This window comes from Cervus elaphus, chromosome 14, assembly GCF_910594005.1.
Source record: "Cervus elaphus chromosome 14, mCerEla1.1, whole genome shotgun sequence".
Classification (NCBI taxonomy): Eukaryota; Metazoa; Chordata; class Mammalia; order Artiodactyla; family Cervidae; genus Cervus; species Cervus elaphus.
The window spans coordinates 39,331,996-39,349,348 of record NC_057828.1 but is presented as its reverse complement, the minus strand read 5'-3'; the positions used below and the strand labels follow the sequence as shown (position 1 = coordinate 39,349,348).

The following is a 17,353-nucleotide window of genomic DNA, read 5'->3' as shown; positions in this document are numbered from 1 at the left end:
TCTCTTATCTTTAAAGGACACAAGTCATATTGGATGCAGAAACCACTTTACTCCACTATAATCACATGTTGATCTAGCCAATTACATTCGCAATGACTCTATTTCTAAATAAACTCACATTCTAAGGTACTAGGAGTTAGAGCTTTAATATAGCTTTTCCATGCATGCCCAGTCACTGTTGTGTCACTGTGAGAACTGTGGATATCGGGACAGGATGCTGCAAAAGGAAGATGGGTGATTAACTTAAGGAATAATAGCAAAGGTTTGGAGAATGGAGAGAGAATACAAATGCCAGGAGAAAAAGGACATGGCCTGGGCTAGGCTTAATTATTTATTTCCTTGATCCCTAGGAAGCATCCAAGTAGAGGGGCCATTACAGATAGCTTTCTTTAAAACTGTGCTTTCCACAAGTGAACCACGAAGGAAGAAGCCTTTTTTCTTCACCAACACTCTTCATATACCTGTTCCACAACCCTAAGACCCAGACCTGCTGAATTTCTCACTCTTCCCTGAATCTCCTGCTCTTCTTCCATGTTTTATTCTCACATTCTCTGCTCTCTTCCATTAAATCGTTCTGACTTTTGCTTTTCTCTTATCCCTTTCTCATAGTCCATCTAATCTTGGAAAAGACAATGGAAAGAATGCTCCGTCCCACCCCTTTTTCTAAAATGTTTGCTTCATCCATAAAATCAGTAGTTGTCATCTTTTTTTGTGACTATTTCCTAAGTCACAATGACAGAAAAAAGAAAAGATAACACTTGCATGGTTCCCCCAGAAGATGGAATAAGATATTCACATGCCCTGAACTGCAGGCCATCAACTGAACAGAAATGGCAGAATTCGAGCTGGAGTTTTACAGGCTGAGTGTGGTCAGTGCAATGGCTCCTAATGTGTCCCCAAAGGGCAACTGATCCTTTATTCTTAGCAATCTTTATTCCTGAGGAGAGTGAGCATTTTGGCTTAGGATTCCCATCAGAGGGAGTTTTGTTTTAATTGTTTGAATGCATAGAAGTACTAGTGATCTCTCTCAACCTGTTATTAATAGCTTACTGGGAGGAATAGGGTAAGGGAAGATGTATATTTGTATTCCAAAGTGTATGGGACAATAAATGAAAAAAAAACTTTAAATACACAGATAAAAGAGTGAATGGGAAATGTGTTAAGTGATGTAGCTTAGCACAAGTTAACAAGTAATATAACTATTCTCATGTGAAGTATAATGAGTAATATAACTTGGGAGGCAACAAATTTTAGCAGACAAGAGAGTAGATTCTAGAGCCAGGCTCCCTTGGTTCATATGTTAGTGCTACTGGGACAAATTATTCAGCATTTGTGTGCCTCAGTATCCCCAGCCATAAAATGGGAATGACAATAATACTGATACCAACTTCCTAGAGAAGGCTAATGAGAAGACTAAATGAGTTCATATAGATAAATATTTTATTAGTAACACCACATAAATTTTACTTTTATTATGAAAATTAACAGTTAAAGAAGTACCTAAAACTATATTGTATTATTTTAAAATTTTAGCCTCTAATAATACATTTCATGATTCCCTTGTGGCTCAGATGGTAAAGAATTCATATAGCATGATGCATTTTTATATAGTACATAGTACAATATAACATTTTTAGTTTAAATATGTTTTATTTTAAGTCATTTTTCTCATAAACACTTTAAATTTTTAAGCTCTAAAATGTTTTTTTAAGTATAGCATTTTGTAAATGCTGTTTGTTCTTTACTCAAATATCCAAAAATATAAACAGAATATACTTGGTTTTTATAAAAGGAAATAAAATGAGGTTAACATTGAAAATGAAAAGCAGATTTCTTTTAAAACTTGGCTTTAGATAAATACACATGCTATTGTTTTCCACAATAAAATGTAGCCAGTATTTTGGAAGGACTGGTATCCTGAGTATCAGTTTTAAATAATGAAATTTAAAATCCAGATTCTTAACCTCTATCATGTTTAAGGTGTGACCTGCCAAAAATTGGCAATCCATCCCTGCTTTTGCTTGGTAAATATCCAGGTGACACTGAACCAGCTAACTCTGGGTACCAGTAACATACATGTCACTACCATCGCGTTCGGGCTTCGCTGGTGGCTCAGCAGTAGAGAATCTGCCTGCCAAAGCAGGAGACGTGGCTTCAATCCCTGGGTGAGGAAGATCTCCCAGAGAAGGAAATGGGAACCCACATCAGTATGCTGCCTGGCAAATCCCATGGACAGAGGAACCTGGTAAGCTACAGTCCACGGCATCACAAAACAGTTGGACTTAAAGACTAAACAACAACAACAGCCATAACTTTTAAATGTGTTGCCTACACTACACATGCATACACACAGACCCAGACACACCTGCATCCGTTAGAAATACTTTGAGTAGCAGTTAACCTAACCCTGGCTTGAGTGTATCTGGGATTGTTGTTTTCATACAACAAAAATGTGTGCAGGTAAATGGCTTCTGGCATTGGTTTACTGGTGCAAAATTGGCAAGGCTTTCTCTTCAGGTTGTAGAATGGTTGTTTCGTAAGCTATCAATTTAACATTCATGGCAAGAAGAAAGCAGGGAGGCAGTAATTATCTACATCGCTGATGTCTGTCCTTGCATCAGAAAAGCAGAAACATCCCTAGAAACTCCCTTCCCCTCTTCACACACACACACACCAAACTTCTCCTTAGTTTTGTCATCCAAAATTGGGTCACATGACCACCTGTAGTTGCAAAGGAGTTTGGGAAAGTGCGGGACAAATTGTTAATGACTGCCTCAGGTTAAACATGATTAATCATCCGGGCCTAGGCATTATCACCCTGAACAAAATTGGGGCTCTGCTATCAAAGAAGAAGGAACTATGGGGTAGGTAACAAGTAATGTCTGTCACAATAACTGACCACTGATTGGGAACCTGTATGTAGAAGGCGCAGGCCTAATCACTTTACATACATGTTATCATTTAATCTTCACAAAACTGTGAAACAGTTATTTGTAAATGCTCTTTGTTCTCCATTCTTTATAAATGGGAAAGCAAACCTCACTAAAGTTGTGAGTACCTTGTCCAAAGTCACACAACTGGTTAGATGCAGACTGAGATTTGAACTCAGGTCTGATTCTAAGCTCACATATTTTCTATAACATCATACTGCCCATCAGTCCCTTGACCATCCCTAGTTCTGTCTGGCTACAACACATACCTCTGACTTTACACAGTCTTTTTTTTTATCCTTGAAAACCCCAACTTTTATTCTTGAAAGACAGCTGGATAAACTGGCAAAAGCCAGTTTGTTGAAATTTCAAGATGGTATAAAAATGCTTCCAAGATATAGTTGCATCCGCCAGACAGTCAACCGCGGCGGCAGTGGCCCCGGGCCGGGCGGTTTACACAGTCTTGATCACAAGCCTAGCCCCCCACCTAAAGTGTAAGAAATTCAAAATCTTGATTTAGAAGATGGCATACTGTCTTCATGCCATCTTGGGGCTTCCCAGGTGGTGCTAGTGGTAAAGAACCTGCCTGCCAATGCAGGAGACATAAGAGATATAGGTTTGATCCCTGGGTCTGGAAGATCCCCTGGAGGAGGGCATAGCAATCCACTGTAGTATTCTTGCCTGGAGAATCCCACGGACAGAGGAACCTGGCAGGCTATAGTGCCTAGGGTTACAAAGAACTGGACACAACTGAAGCGATTCAGCATGCACGCATGTGCCTTACATATATGTCAAAATGCTGGCAGTTCAATGGTGAATAGGACAAACAGGCTCCTGATCTTTCAGTTTCTGTTCTATAGGGGAAGAAAGGCATTAACCAGGTAAACAAAGATAATTTCAGATAATGACAGCCATCTGAAGAAGATGTAACAAGGTAATGTGATAATGAATAATCTACAGGCTACTTGTGATGAGACGCCTAGAAAGCAATGAATCCTGATTGATAGAAGGAAATTTGGGGGAAATTTTAAATTTAAATTTAAAATTTAAAGTTGGGGAAAAGTGAACTCCAGGCAGAGGGGCTAAGAAGTGCAAAGGTCCTGAAGCAAGGATTTTTATAGGTATAGAAAGTTGGTCAGGGACATTGGAAAATACGGATTGAGAAAGACATGACAAGAAATGAGATCTGAGTGGAATCTGTATTTTATTCAAAAATGCAATGGGAATTTTGATAGGTTTTACATAAGCAGGGGTAACATGATCCAATTTTTTAAAAAATCACCATGGTATCTGTGAAAAGAGTCTTGACAAGGCGTATGAGAAAAAGTAAAGATTTCAGTGCGGTGAATTGGCCAGAGCAGCACTAGTAGAAATGGAGCAGACAGATGGTTCAAAATAGGTAAACATTATCACACAACTTACCTTTGGGGAAATTTGTTTTGTCATTCATTCCATTTTATCTTGGCTTTGCAAACCACTGTATTTTATCACATTCATATGCATGTGCCCAGTGAATTGTGTCCACTAATTTTTTTTCTGAAACGCTTTTATAAAAAAATAAATAAATGCTTTAGCATACTGACAAAATTCAGTCAGATATTTAGCATTTTTTCCTCAAGGCAGTTCTGAAGCAGTCAGTTCATTCAGCATCTGAATTCAGAGCACCCACATCTTCCTAGAAGAATAAATAAATAATAGTTAGTCTCATATCTTTTTATAAATACAGGCTGTCAGAGGTTTAGATTTGCATAATTTGCCATAATGAATTATAAACTTCTCCCTTTTTCTCTGAGCTCATGAAATTAGTCAGGATAATAGAAGATTCTCCCAGAAATCGTGTGCTGGGGTTAATCAGTGTGTTCCTAATTGGAATTATGAGTGAAGTAAGTGAGGAGAAACACATGTCACTTTTGGAAGCTTCCACTGTAAATTTACTATGGCTGGATGCAAACTCCTGGAAAAACCATCTTCATTTAATTGCAGTGGGAGCTGATAATAGTGCTGGTGTTTTTGAGAGTGCAATTTAGCTGAATATTACCCAACCCGTCCTGTTTTGCTTTTCTGTTATTTAAGCCCTTCAACAATGCCTGGCCAGTCATCCTCAGAGTGTGCCTTGTATATCAAGCTAAGCTTCTTAAATTATGGTGGAAAGGAGATACGTAGCAACAGAATGAATTCTGTGTAAATAATTTGAATTTTCCTTTTCATGAATGAGGATAAAGATGGCTTTATCCCAATGCACAGGAGGGAAATAGGGCCTGGCTGTTATCCGAGTAATTGAACAATGGAGAGAGCAAAGCTGGATGACTGAGGCTCAAAGCACCCCAAGCAGGAAATCTTGGGCTCATGGATCTTTATAGACTTAAAGACCCAGCTTTAAGAACTTTTAAAGAGAAGCCCTGCATTTGGGAATCTTCAGAGGGTTGAAAACAGATCTCCAGGTGATCAATGCAGAGTGAACGTTTTCAGTTACAATATCCAATTAAAGCATTCTTGTACGATTGAAGGAAGGGAAAGAAATCAGAAGACATTTAATGCCTTTTAAATCCAGATAAGTTTTACTATAATAAAAACACATGCCAACTCCTTGACTTCCTGGCCTAATAAGTCCCAGGTATAGTTGTGAAGCCAGATCCAAACTGTAAGAACAATGAACCAGAAAGTCTTGGTGGAATTGTGAAGTTTCTATGGTCCCATATTCTGAGTTATTCTCAGCAGCCAAAAGAGAGATTTATAAAACATTGGGGGAAATGGGTTTTTACTTCCAGGCTCTAACTTTCAAGTAAATATTAAGTGTCTCCTGGTCATTAGAGACTGTAGCCAGTATTCAGATTATCTATATCACCTCTTGTTAATTAAACAAACATTAAAAATAAAAGAGTGAGAGCTGCTATTATTTACCATGTGTATTTTCAATCACAGCACACTATTAGCTTCTGTTTATCACAGACTTCCCTAATCTAGGGGAATCTCTCTGTATGGCTTTTAGATCTTCTTATTGGTTTGATAAATAGATCTGGTGCATTCAGAATCTCAAATAACTGTTAAGATATCATTCCCGACCCCAACTGATGATTGCTCATCTCACTCTTAATCATGCAATTCCTCCTTTCTCCCCACCCACTCACAGTAACGCTGCTTATGTGCTGCGTTGATCTGAAGGCAGTAATATTTGTAATCCAATCATGCAACTTTCTCTTTTCAGCTAACCAAACTAATCACCGCATATTTCTGCGCTTCTCCTTTTATCAGCGATTTGGGTGTCATCATCCTTGCCGCCCACTTTGTTTTCATGGGTTTGGAGAGGACTGATGTTCATGGAACGTTGTGAACAAAGAAGAAAGCTGCTTCTAAGCACCTCCAATGACTATTTTCACGTCATAACTGTCATAACAAGGAGGAAAATCTTCACAATTTGGAAGGCTTTCTGAAAATTAGCCCCACTGTACCAAACCTTTGATCTTTTGGTCAAACTGTCAATCTCTGGAGAACTCAGCTCTCTTGTGAAATTTTCAGGCTGTTCCCAAAACAATTGGTTGCATAAGTTCTGAGAGCCAGACCCGAGAAACTCCTCTGTGTTTTGGAAAGTTCCCTAAATAGACTTAGGTAATGATGGCACTGGCACGGAGATGGATGGATGGTGCTGCCCTAGCTCTTCCAAACACACACAGCTCACTCTTTTTCTACCTCTTGACAGCTCTTTTCTTTCCTTCTATTCCCATATTTCTTTATTTCCCACTCCTCTCCTCTCCTTTGTCTCATTCTCCCTTCCCTTTCCCCCCCACACACTTCCAAGCCTGAGATCAGGTTCTGACTTCACCAGCTTTGCTTAGGCAAGTCTGCTGCTTGACCAAAGGATGAAAGATGTTTCTAGGTTTAACTAAAACCCAAGTGGGACATCACATAACACATGGAGAGAGGTTCTGGCTGCCAAGTGCTCCAAGGGCAATTTTTCTCACATTGTTTCAGAACTTTTGCTCCAGGGTGCTCCAAGAGGAAGTTAAAAATTGGGTTTAAAACATGTATGATCTTGTGCCAAACAATTGAAAACAAATAGTCGGTTTACAGTTAAGACCTTGCTAGTTTTCACTTTTCTGACGTATAAAGTAAAACAAAGATTCCTTTGTTTTAATAGCAGGGGTTTTTTTTTTTTTTTTTTAATTTGCTAAACTGAAATAAAAGTAAATTGAAAATAAACTGAATAAACTGAAAAATGTACAAGATATAAATTTATTATAAATTTATAGTTTAGTGCAGACTTCTCAATTAATGTTAAAAAACCTTGCATAAAATTATGCATGCTATTCTATGTTTTTTATATCAGTAAATAAATTTATGCTTGCCAGTTTAATACACAATTATGAGGTGTATTTTTTGCACATTTTGTTTTCTGTTTTTATAATATCTTATTTAGATATTGGTCCTAATTGCGTATTATTTATATTCTCACTGGCCTTTGCCATTGCTATAGTTCCATATGGACATTTACAAACCTGATATCTTCATTCCAACCTTTTTGTAAAAGATATCTTGTGATTTCCTTATGCAATATACTTTTTTTCAGATAAAAAATAATAAGTGCAAATTGATAACATCTTATTTATATCTATTCATACATTTATCTATTATTAAACAAAATTAATACTAAATATAAATAAATAAATTTACAACTTGAAAAAATACATTGAAATATGTAAAATCAAATAAGTAGGATTACTGAAAATTTTTATCTATTTAAGGGTTTGGGACTTCCCTGGAGGCTCAGCAGTAAAGAATATGCCTGCCAACGCAGGAAGCGTGAGTTTGACCCCTGGGTCAGGAAGATCCCCTAGAGAAGGAATTAGTAACCCACTTCAGTATTCTTGCCTGGGAAATCCCATGGACAGAGGAGCCTGGCAGGGTATAGTCCAAGAATTGGCCACAACTTAGCAACTAAACAACAACAAGGTTTTTGGAGTAAATCATGAACTGATTCTAGAAACAATTTTAAGTGGGGGACATTTGTTAGTGTGAGTTAACCTGATGCATTTTCTCTGGGAGTTTCCTCCATATTTTCTTCTTGTGACAATCTGTGACATTTCGTAGTTAGTAGGGTCTCCCCTGTGAGCATACATTAGGAGAAGTCGTTGGAGCTGAAATTAATAGCTTCAGTTATCACACTAAATTTAAACAGACTAACTTAAATGCAATTTACTTTTCAAAAAGCAGGGAATTATTGGCAATAGAAATCAAATGAAGTCTTTATTCTAATCAAAATAGATCAGAATTCCTAACCATTCAAACTTACCTAAAAAGAGGCTCTCCCACTGTGTTCCTTCCCACTACAAATGTTTCAAAGTAGAGCCTGTAATCATCCTCACTTGCCCTTCATACTGCTCCCTTAACTCTTACTCCTGTGAGGGAAAAGATTCATGGACTATTTTAAGAACTACAGAGTAGCTTTTACGAATATGTATATTTTTTTGTAAAAGATACTCCATAGTTCTACAGTCCATAGGGTTGCACAGAGTCAGACATGACTGAAATGGCTTAGCACTGAGCACATTTTAAGAACTATAGAGTAGCTTTTACAAATCTGTATACTTACTCTCTGGAGTATATGTAACTTTTCAGAAGATATGCCAACACAGTTTTAAGGAAATCAATTTCCAGATACTCAACTTCCATATCTACTCTTTCCTAAAACAAATTTGCCAAGGTCGATGTCTTCAATGAAATATCTGTAGCCCTTCTCTGTCCCACTTCCTTTGGCCATAGCCTGTTTCTCACTTGACAAAAGAAAGATACACCTGTCTCCCATCCCTTGGGTGCCCTGCATGGTTCTAAGATGCAACAATCTCTAGGATGGCAAAATAGCAATTGTAAATATTCGTGTCACTTCATTTGATCAAAACAGCATAAACTTCCACCACCTACCACACTGTGAAATGCACTTCCAATACAATTTTATTTTTGACTTGCAATAATTTGAAAAGTTATAATTAATGTAACTTGTTTTCCATCATTTGCCTATGAAAAATGACTGTAATGATAATACAGAGAAAAGTTTAACTCTTAGAACTCTAAGGTTACAGAAAATTTCTTTCTTTTTTGCAACATCTAGGCTAATCTAAAATTGTAACAAAAGGAATTTAAATTTAGACATGAAGTTCTTGACTAGAGATTATTTAAAAAAAGAGAATAGGAATTGTTTCTTTTTGTTGCACAAGCATATGAAAGAGTAATTAATAAAATATATTTAAACAAAAAATAGATTAAATTAGTGTAACATTTTGAGGAGGAGGTGTAAAGGGAATACAATTTACAGGAGAAAAGAGAGTGATGCAAAATGTCTAGCTGTTAAGAAATATTCATGCTTTTAAAAATACATGACTGTGGGTGTAACGCTGTTGTTCAGTAGCTAAGTCGTGTCTGACTCTTTGCAATCCCATGGACTACGTTTAAAAGTGAGGTAACGGTTTCACTTTAAAATTTCAATGTAAATGTGCCAGAAATTTTATCCTTTGAAACTGAATACATTTACAATTAAGCATTTTAGTTATGAACTTTAAAATGTGCAAGGGAGAATCATAATCTATCAAAATTATCTTAAGGGACATGAGAAAAAAACAAAGAAGTTCCCCGATAAAAAGAACATGCTTTCCCTTATGAAACATATTCCTAACGGAAAGAAATCAGACAGGTAAGGGAAACACCATGTGGCATTTTTTTGTTCTTATAGGAAATATGCCCTGTCATTCCTCCTTCCTCCTGAAGACTCTCAGTTAAAAAAAAAAAAAAAAATTCAAAGTAGCTTCTTTTCCTTCAGTCTAAGTGGAGCTTAATTTATGAAATGGCAAGAAAATATAAATGGATTCCATAGGTAACATTACGCTGAGAAGAGCTTCCAGTAATTCCAAGTGACTGGGTTAACCTCGTGCTTCCCATATGTTCAACCAAATGCCAAATGCCAACAAAATACGGTGCCTGGCAGCAGGGTACAAAGATCCTATCTAAATGAAATTCGGTTAAAAGTATACATTACAGACAGACTCGAGTAAGAAAGGGAAACATACAGAAAGTGGTCACAAGGGTACTAATAGAAGGAAGAGGTTTGGGCTTAGCTATGACAGTAGGAAGATCTAGGAGCTGACGGATTGCATCAGTGTGTGCGTGTTTCGGCTTCATTGCCTACCTATCTGCTATGGACTGAGTGTGTTCCCGCCATTCATATGTGAAATCCGATTCTTCAATGTAACTTTATTTGGAAGTGGGGTCTTTGGGAGGTAATTAGGTCAGGAGGGTAGAGCCCTTGTGATTGGATTAGTGCCTTTATAAGAGGTACAAGAAAAATGATTTCTCTGTCTCTTTCTCTGCTTAGTGAGGGTACAATAAAATGGCAACCATTTGCAAGCCAGGAAGAGACTCCTCACCAGAACCCCATCATACTGGCTCCCAGATCTTGGACTTTCTAGCCTCCAGAACTGTGACAAATAAATGTTTGTTTAAGCCACCCAGTCTATGGCATTGTGTTATAGCAGCTGGGACTGACTAAAACATGACCTTAATCTCTGCAGTGAAGCATGGCCCAAATCTCAGTGCCCCAATTATTTGATTTGCTCTTCTCTACCCCAGGTTTTACCTCACCTATCAGTAACATAAAACCCAGACCTCTTTATCTCAGAGTGTGTTTCTGAACCAAAACCATTGCTAAGAAAACTTAATGCCTGAGAAGGGGACAGGGAACCATAAAGATGAGAGAACACATGGTGAAAAAATGCAAAGAGAAAAAGATGAAACCTGGAGACAAGTAGGAAACATAAAAATTAAAATCATGAAAGCCTATTATATAATCACCATGGAAAGGGATTCTATCACCAGTTGAATAGATATAAAGCAAATTAATTTTATCCTTCTTATCAATATTTTAACTCAGTCATTCAATATTCAGTAAAAATCACTTTGGAAATGCCACCTATTGTATATTATGAAAAAACCTAGGAACAAAGTCATGGATAATATCTGATTTCACCAACTAAATTTAGTGAACCAGTTCTGAGTAGATTTCGTTTTTCCTAGTGCTCTGATAAAGATAACGAGAGAGAGTAAAACCAATTCTTTTATTTCAGCCCCGGAAGATTTACACTGAATTTACTGACACTTAAGCTTCTAGGTGGTTGTTCAGCTACGTGGGCTCTATCCAAAGGCTAGGAGGCCATATAAGTTTCTGTAAAATTTGAAAAAGTTCAGATATTTTAACCACAATTGGCTAATACTATTACCTCTTTCCATTCTGACTTTCCTTCCCATATACTTCCGCTCTGGTGAACTGGTGTTACTGGGACAACACACTATTGGGGGCGACTGCCAAGAGGAACTTGTGTTAGTAATAGATCTAGTTTGGGTTTAGTGGGCTAACGTTATGGGGTATGCGATCACTTCCATGTACCCAAAGTTACTTCTAGCCGTGCTAGTTTAGAAATGGTATCACCAGGCTGCTTCCTACCACGGCTTGCGCTTTCCTCCCGGTGTCCCTGCCCCAGGGTGCAGGGTTGGAGGTCTTACTGAAATGTGAACATGCCCTGTGCTCCCCGTGTTGGGAGTATGTGAAGAATGGGGAAAAAAGGAAACGTGAAGTGCATGAAGGCAGAAGCCAGTCTGAAGAACACTGTTCCAATCCCCAGTTTATAAACTCTAAGCTTGTCCTCAATGATGTGCTTTTTCACAGATGCCTGGTCAAGATGAACTTTTTCTCCTGGCAAGAATATAATGCAGCCTGTAGTTAACTTTTTTCACTTTGATAGGAACTGTGAGAAATAAACTACTAAACTGATCAGAATTCCTGTGATTGTAGAGCACAAACTGGAAATGTAGTAAAAACAGTGAGTGTGTCTGTGTATTAAGCCACAGTTGTATTCTTCTAAACCAGGAATAATAAGAAACAAATTACAGTCAGCTAAGCGTGCTGTGATTCATGGGGTCGCAAAGAGTCAGACACGACTGAGTGACTGAACTGAACTGAACTGAAGCTAAAAGAGAGACTGAGATATTTTTCTCTTCTTTTTGTGGAAAATACAATGAAATAATTTTATTATTAAAAGGTAATCAAAGAGTATGCAGCCAAAAATGTAGGAAGAAATATCAGGATATGTCAAAGTGAAAGTGAAAGTTGCTTAGTCCTGTCCAACTTTTTGCGATCCCATGGACTTTACAGGCCATGAAATTCTTCAGGCCAGAATACTGGAAGTGGGTAGCCTTTCCCTTCTCCAGGGGATCTTCTCAACCCAGGGATTGAACCCAAGTCTCCCTCATTGCAAGTGGATTCTTTACCAGCTGAGCCACAATCAGGCAGTCAATTATTAAAAAACACTATGTTCTTTTACTTGGTTTTGTGATGATTGTAATATTAAATATCTCTAAGACTTATTTGGGGGATTTCTTTTCTCTTTCCAAATAAATCCTCAGGTTTTGCTTAATTCCTAACATTGTAGAAGCTCTATGCTTCACTAAACCTCATTTTCTGTGCTCCTAAGTCCATGCCTCATCAACAGAACACAAGTGAGTCTGCTGCCTCGTCTCCTACTCAAAGCGACATCATGAGCTTTGCCTCCTGATTATGAGGAGCAATCATAGAATTGCTCTAATAATAGGTAAGCATTATGAACATGTATTTCTTTTTCTTTTTCTTCTACAGAGCTAAACAAAGGCTCAGTCTCTGAATTTCCAGATGCACTTAAAATGAAATAATGATGTGGGTCCAGTCTTGCCCTACTTTAAATTAATTACTCCAGGAAGAGACATTAAACCTTTCAGACCACCAGTGTGCATAAATCCTTTAGTACCCGAGACCATACATCCTCTCTTGATTATCTGGGACACAAAGAAAGGTAAGCTCAGTAAATTAGGCTATTTTATGATCCATTTAAATAATCTGAAAAGGAAATTAATACTTTTATTACTTTCTGTAAGTGAAAAACTTCCTTAAAAATCTATAAGAGTTTTTTATGTTACAGTAGTTGGGACTGCCAGAGCCAAAACATGGATCCAGAGAAATAATGGAAGGTTGGCAAAAAGACACGTGGCTAACACAAATCAAATCAAAATGGGATAAACAAGAAGATCTAGAAACTAATTTGAAATTGAAGAAAATAGTCTAACAGAGTCAAGAAAATTCACTTAATTAAAACTTAGGCTGTTCATTTAAAAATAAAGTATTTCTTAAGTCTTTTTGGATATACTGAGTTTTTGCTGGAGCTGTTGAAAGGATGGAAAAGGAGTATAGAAAAAAAAGTGGCATTTGGGACCTCCACCCCACATTGCGACCATCAATACTTATTATGTGAGAAAAGTTCTATTCGTCACTTTGCAAATACTGTGCTCAAACTTTGTGTCCACAACAAATGAGTAGAAAAGGTAAAAAATATTTTAATTGGATAGAAGAGAAAACTAGGGTTATTTCTCTTATCTTTTACCTGTTTCTGCCTTAGTCTACCCCAGCCATGCTTGCTTCCACTCTTTCTGACACACCAAACACAGTCTAACCTCAGAGCCTTTGAATGGGCTGTTCGCTCTGCCCAGGACACTGCCCTTCCCCACCCATATTTCCACGTAGCTCACTCCTTTACTACATTTGAAGATCTTGGCTCAGGGACTTCCCTGGTGGTCCAGTTGCTAAGACTCTGTGCTCCCAAGGCAGGGGGCACAGGTTCGATCCCGGGTTGGGGAACTAGATCTCACATGCTGCAACTAAGAGTTTGCATGGAACTCAACTAAGAAATCCCACATGCCGCAACTAAGACAGACCCAGTGTATCCAAATAAATGCAAATAAATGCTTTTTAAATAATAAAAATAAAGATCTCTGTTCAAACATCACCATATCTGAGAACTCCTACTCCATAACTCTTCATTCCCTTACCCTGTTTTATTTTTCTTCTTAGCATGTCACAGATATTATGTTCCCACTCAATGCCCTCAAGAACTAATGGACACTTGGAGATGCGACTTCACCGTCGGATAGCTGAAAATAAATACAGCAGTCAGCAATCAACAAACTACAAACATGGCGTACAAATGTTGGCTTCCAATCTGATGCATCATACTATCTTACATGAGAGCTTCTCAAACAAAGCTCATAACTAGCTCTTAACTGGTGATAACTATAAGCTAAACTTATTCCAATGATTTGTTTCCTTACATAATAGCCTTTATATCAGTCAGGGTTCCCTTAAGTATCAGTTGGATAATCAAATTAAGAATATTCTGGGCAGTTCCCTGGAAGCCCAGTAGTTAGGACCCAGTGCTTGCACTGCTGGAGCCTGGGTTCAATCCCTGATCAGGAAACTGGTCCTGCAAGCCCCACAGCACAATCAAAAATTTAAAAAAAAAGAAGTAGAAAACTCCAGGAATTTTTAGGGACATATTCAAATGATTTAATAGTTTCATGGGGCTCCTGTACAACAAGCTAGGTAGCTAAAACAGAAAAAATTCATTATGGGATGGTTTAGGAGGCCAGAAGCCCAAGATCAAGCCTTGATGGCAGAGATGGTTCCTTCTTGGCCAGTGAGGAAGAATCTTTTCCATGCTTAACTCCTAGCTTCTGGTGCTTTGCTGGAGCTCTTTGGCATCCGTTGGTTTATAGATGCATCACCCTGATCTCTACCTTCATTTCACGTGCTCTTTTTCCTTTGTGCGTGTCTCGGTGTCCAAATTTCTCCTTATTCTAAGAACATGGTCATGTGGAACTAGAAAGTGAAAGTGTTAATCGCTCAGTCATGTCTGACTCTTTGCAATCCCATGGACTGTAGCCCACCAGACTTCTCTGTCCATGAATTCTTCAGGCAAAAATACTGGAGTAGATAGCCATTCCCTTCTCCAAGGGATCTTCCTGACCCAAGGATCAAACCCGGCTCCCCTGCATCGCAGGCAGATTCTTTACTGTGTGAACCACCAGGGGAAGCCACATTAATGACCTCATATTAACTTGACCATTTCCAAATAATCTATTTTACTTCCAAATAAGGTCATATTCCTAGACACTGAAAGTGAGGACTTCAGCATCTTTTGAGTGGACATGATTCACCCTGTGACACATGGTATAGATATTCATAGGGAATTGCACTGTCTACTCCAGCAAATAGTTAGAACGGCAGAGCTGTTACTACCTCTAGGCCTCAAAGGATGCGAAGAAGGTTTGGATACTAGCAAGCTGCCACAGAGAAGCAGTGATCTTAGCTGAGCAACAGAGCCAGCTTCAGATGACCCAAGAGGAAGAGAACTGAGGTAATAAATACTCTGACCTCATTTTCCTCCCTTTTCCAGTCTTCTGCCAGGGCTTCCCTTTGGCCCCACCCGACCTGAATTTAGACAGCAAAGGATCCTTTTGCTATAACATTTTAGAGACATTGCTAATTTTTAATGTAATCTTACTGTTTTTAATTTTTGACCTTTAGCATTTTAAGGAGGAATTTACTTGAAAGATTGGTTTACTTTAGAATTTTTTCTTCCTATTGAGATGTAATTGACATACATCACTGTATAAGTTTAAAGTACACAGCATAATAATTTGGCTTATATACATTATGAAATTATTATCATAATAAGCTAGTGACTATCCATCATATCATATAGATAAAAAATTAAAGTTTTTAAATTACATAATTATTAAGGATTAAATCTAAGAAGAAGATATACAAATATTAATATATGTAATATATATATATACACACACACACACTCATCATCGAAGCACTAAATACATAAAGCATATGCTAACAGACATAAAGGGAGAAGCTGACAGTAACACAATAATGTAGGGAACTTTATAACACCCCATTTACGTCAATGCACAGATCATCGAGACAGAAGAATAAGAAAACACTGGCCTTAAATGACACATTAAATCAAATATTATATATCCATCAAACTGTGGTGCTGAAGAAGACTCTTGAGAGTCCCTTGGACAACACGGAGATCAAACCAGTCAATCTTAAAGGAAGTCAGTCCTGAATATTCATTGGAGGGACTGATGCTGAAGCTCCAATACTTTGGCCAGCTGATGCAAAGAACTGACTCATTTGAAAAGACCCTGATGCTGGGAAAGATTGAGGGCAAGACGAGAAGGGGGCAAACATGTAGAGGCTAACCAGTATGCTACTAAACAATCAATAGGTCACTGAAGAAATCAAAGAAACAAACAAACAAAAAAACCTGGAGACAAATGAAAATATAAAGGTCTAAAATCTATGCGATGCAGCAAAAGCAGTTCTAACAGGGAAAATTATAGCAATACAAGCCTACATCAAAAAACAAGGGAAAAAAATCTCAAACAACCTAACTTTACACCTAAAGGAATTAGAAAAAGAACAACAAAAACACACCACAGAGTGTTAATAGAGTGAAAGAAATCATAAAGATCAGAGTAGTACTAAAGGAAATACAGAGCAAAAAACAATAGAAAAGATTAACGAAACTAAGATCTGGCTCTTTGAAAAGATAAGCAAACTTGATAAATCTTTAGCTAGATTCATCAAAAAAAAAAAAGAGAAGACTCTGATAAGAAATGGTTTATGTTAGCTTCAGTGATTTCTGTTTTATTTTTATCTTATTGGTAGAAAGAAAATGCAGGGCTTAAGAGGAATGAAAGTGAAAGTGAAAGTCGCTCAGTCATGTCCAATGCTTTGGGACTTTTGGGACTGTATAGTCCATGGAATTCTCCAGGCCAGAATACTGAAATAGGTAGCTGTTCCCTTCTCCAGGGGATCTTCCCAACCCAGGGATTGAACCAGGTCTCCCACATTGCAAGAGAATTGTTTACCAGTTGAGCCACAAGGGAAGCCAAAGAATACTGGAGTGGATAGCCTATCTCTTCTCCAGTGGATCTTCCTGACCCAGGAATTAAACTGAGGTCTCCTGTATTGCAGGCGGATACTTTACAAACTGAACTTTCAGGGAAGCTTAAGAGGAATAGCTTGGTGAATAAAGAAGTTACTCTTCTCACTTGCGTTGACTTGATCATCCTATCTGCTAAGACGATACTCTCTGCAATCCTGGCTCCACCATGTACAAGATGGTTGGAAATGACTTGCTTGTCAAGCATGTTTGTTCTTGTGTGAAATGAGGAGGACTGGAAGAGAAGCCAGGAAGTTAATAATATTGTGTGTGATGTGACTTCTCCCATAACCTCTCAGATTTTCAGTAAAATCATAAAACTAATCACATATTTTGGCAGAGTGGAATCTATGTTTGGATGATGCAGAATGGGTCCAAAGCAAAGCAGAGAAAACTATGAGGAAGAAAGCCATTACGAATTCACAAAAATTGTAGAGATGGTTCTGAACTTGCATAGCTACCAAACTGGAATTTTAAACCAAGTTGATCTAAGTCTCCACAGGATAGTAGAACCACAGCTGACAGCTGGGATATGTTTACGAATCCCTAGGGATT

The 17,353-nt window shown here is 37.9% G+C and overlaps 1 long non-coding RNA gene across 2 annotated transcripts in view; it reads left to right on the top strand.

The window, feature by feature from the left end:
• The window catches only part of LOC122708171, a 50,223-nt gene extending 37,129 nt beyond the window's left edge, over nucleotides 1-13,094 (top strand). The window contains exons 2-4 of one of the 2 annotated variants that reach the window (XR_006345034.1): nucleotides 2,037-2,245; nucleotides 12,604-12,796; nucleotides 12,923-13,094. This is a non-coding gene — a long non-coding RNA (uncharacterized LOC122708171). The remainder of the gene's footprint in view (nucleotides 1-2,036; nucleotides 2,246-12,603; nucleotides 12,797-12,922) is intronic. The other variant, XR_006345033.1, reaches the window with a different exon arrangement.
• The last annotated feature ends 4,259 nt before the right edge of the window (nucleotides 13,095-17,353 follow it).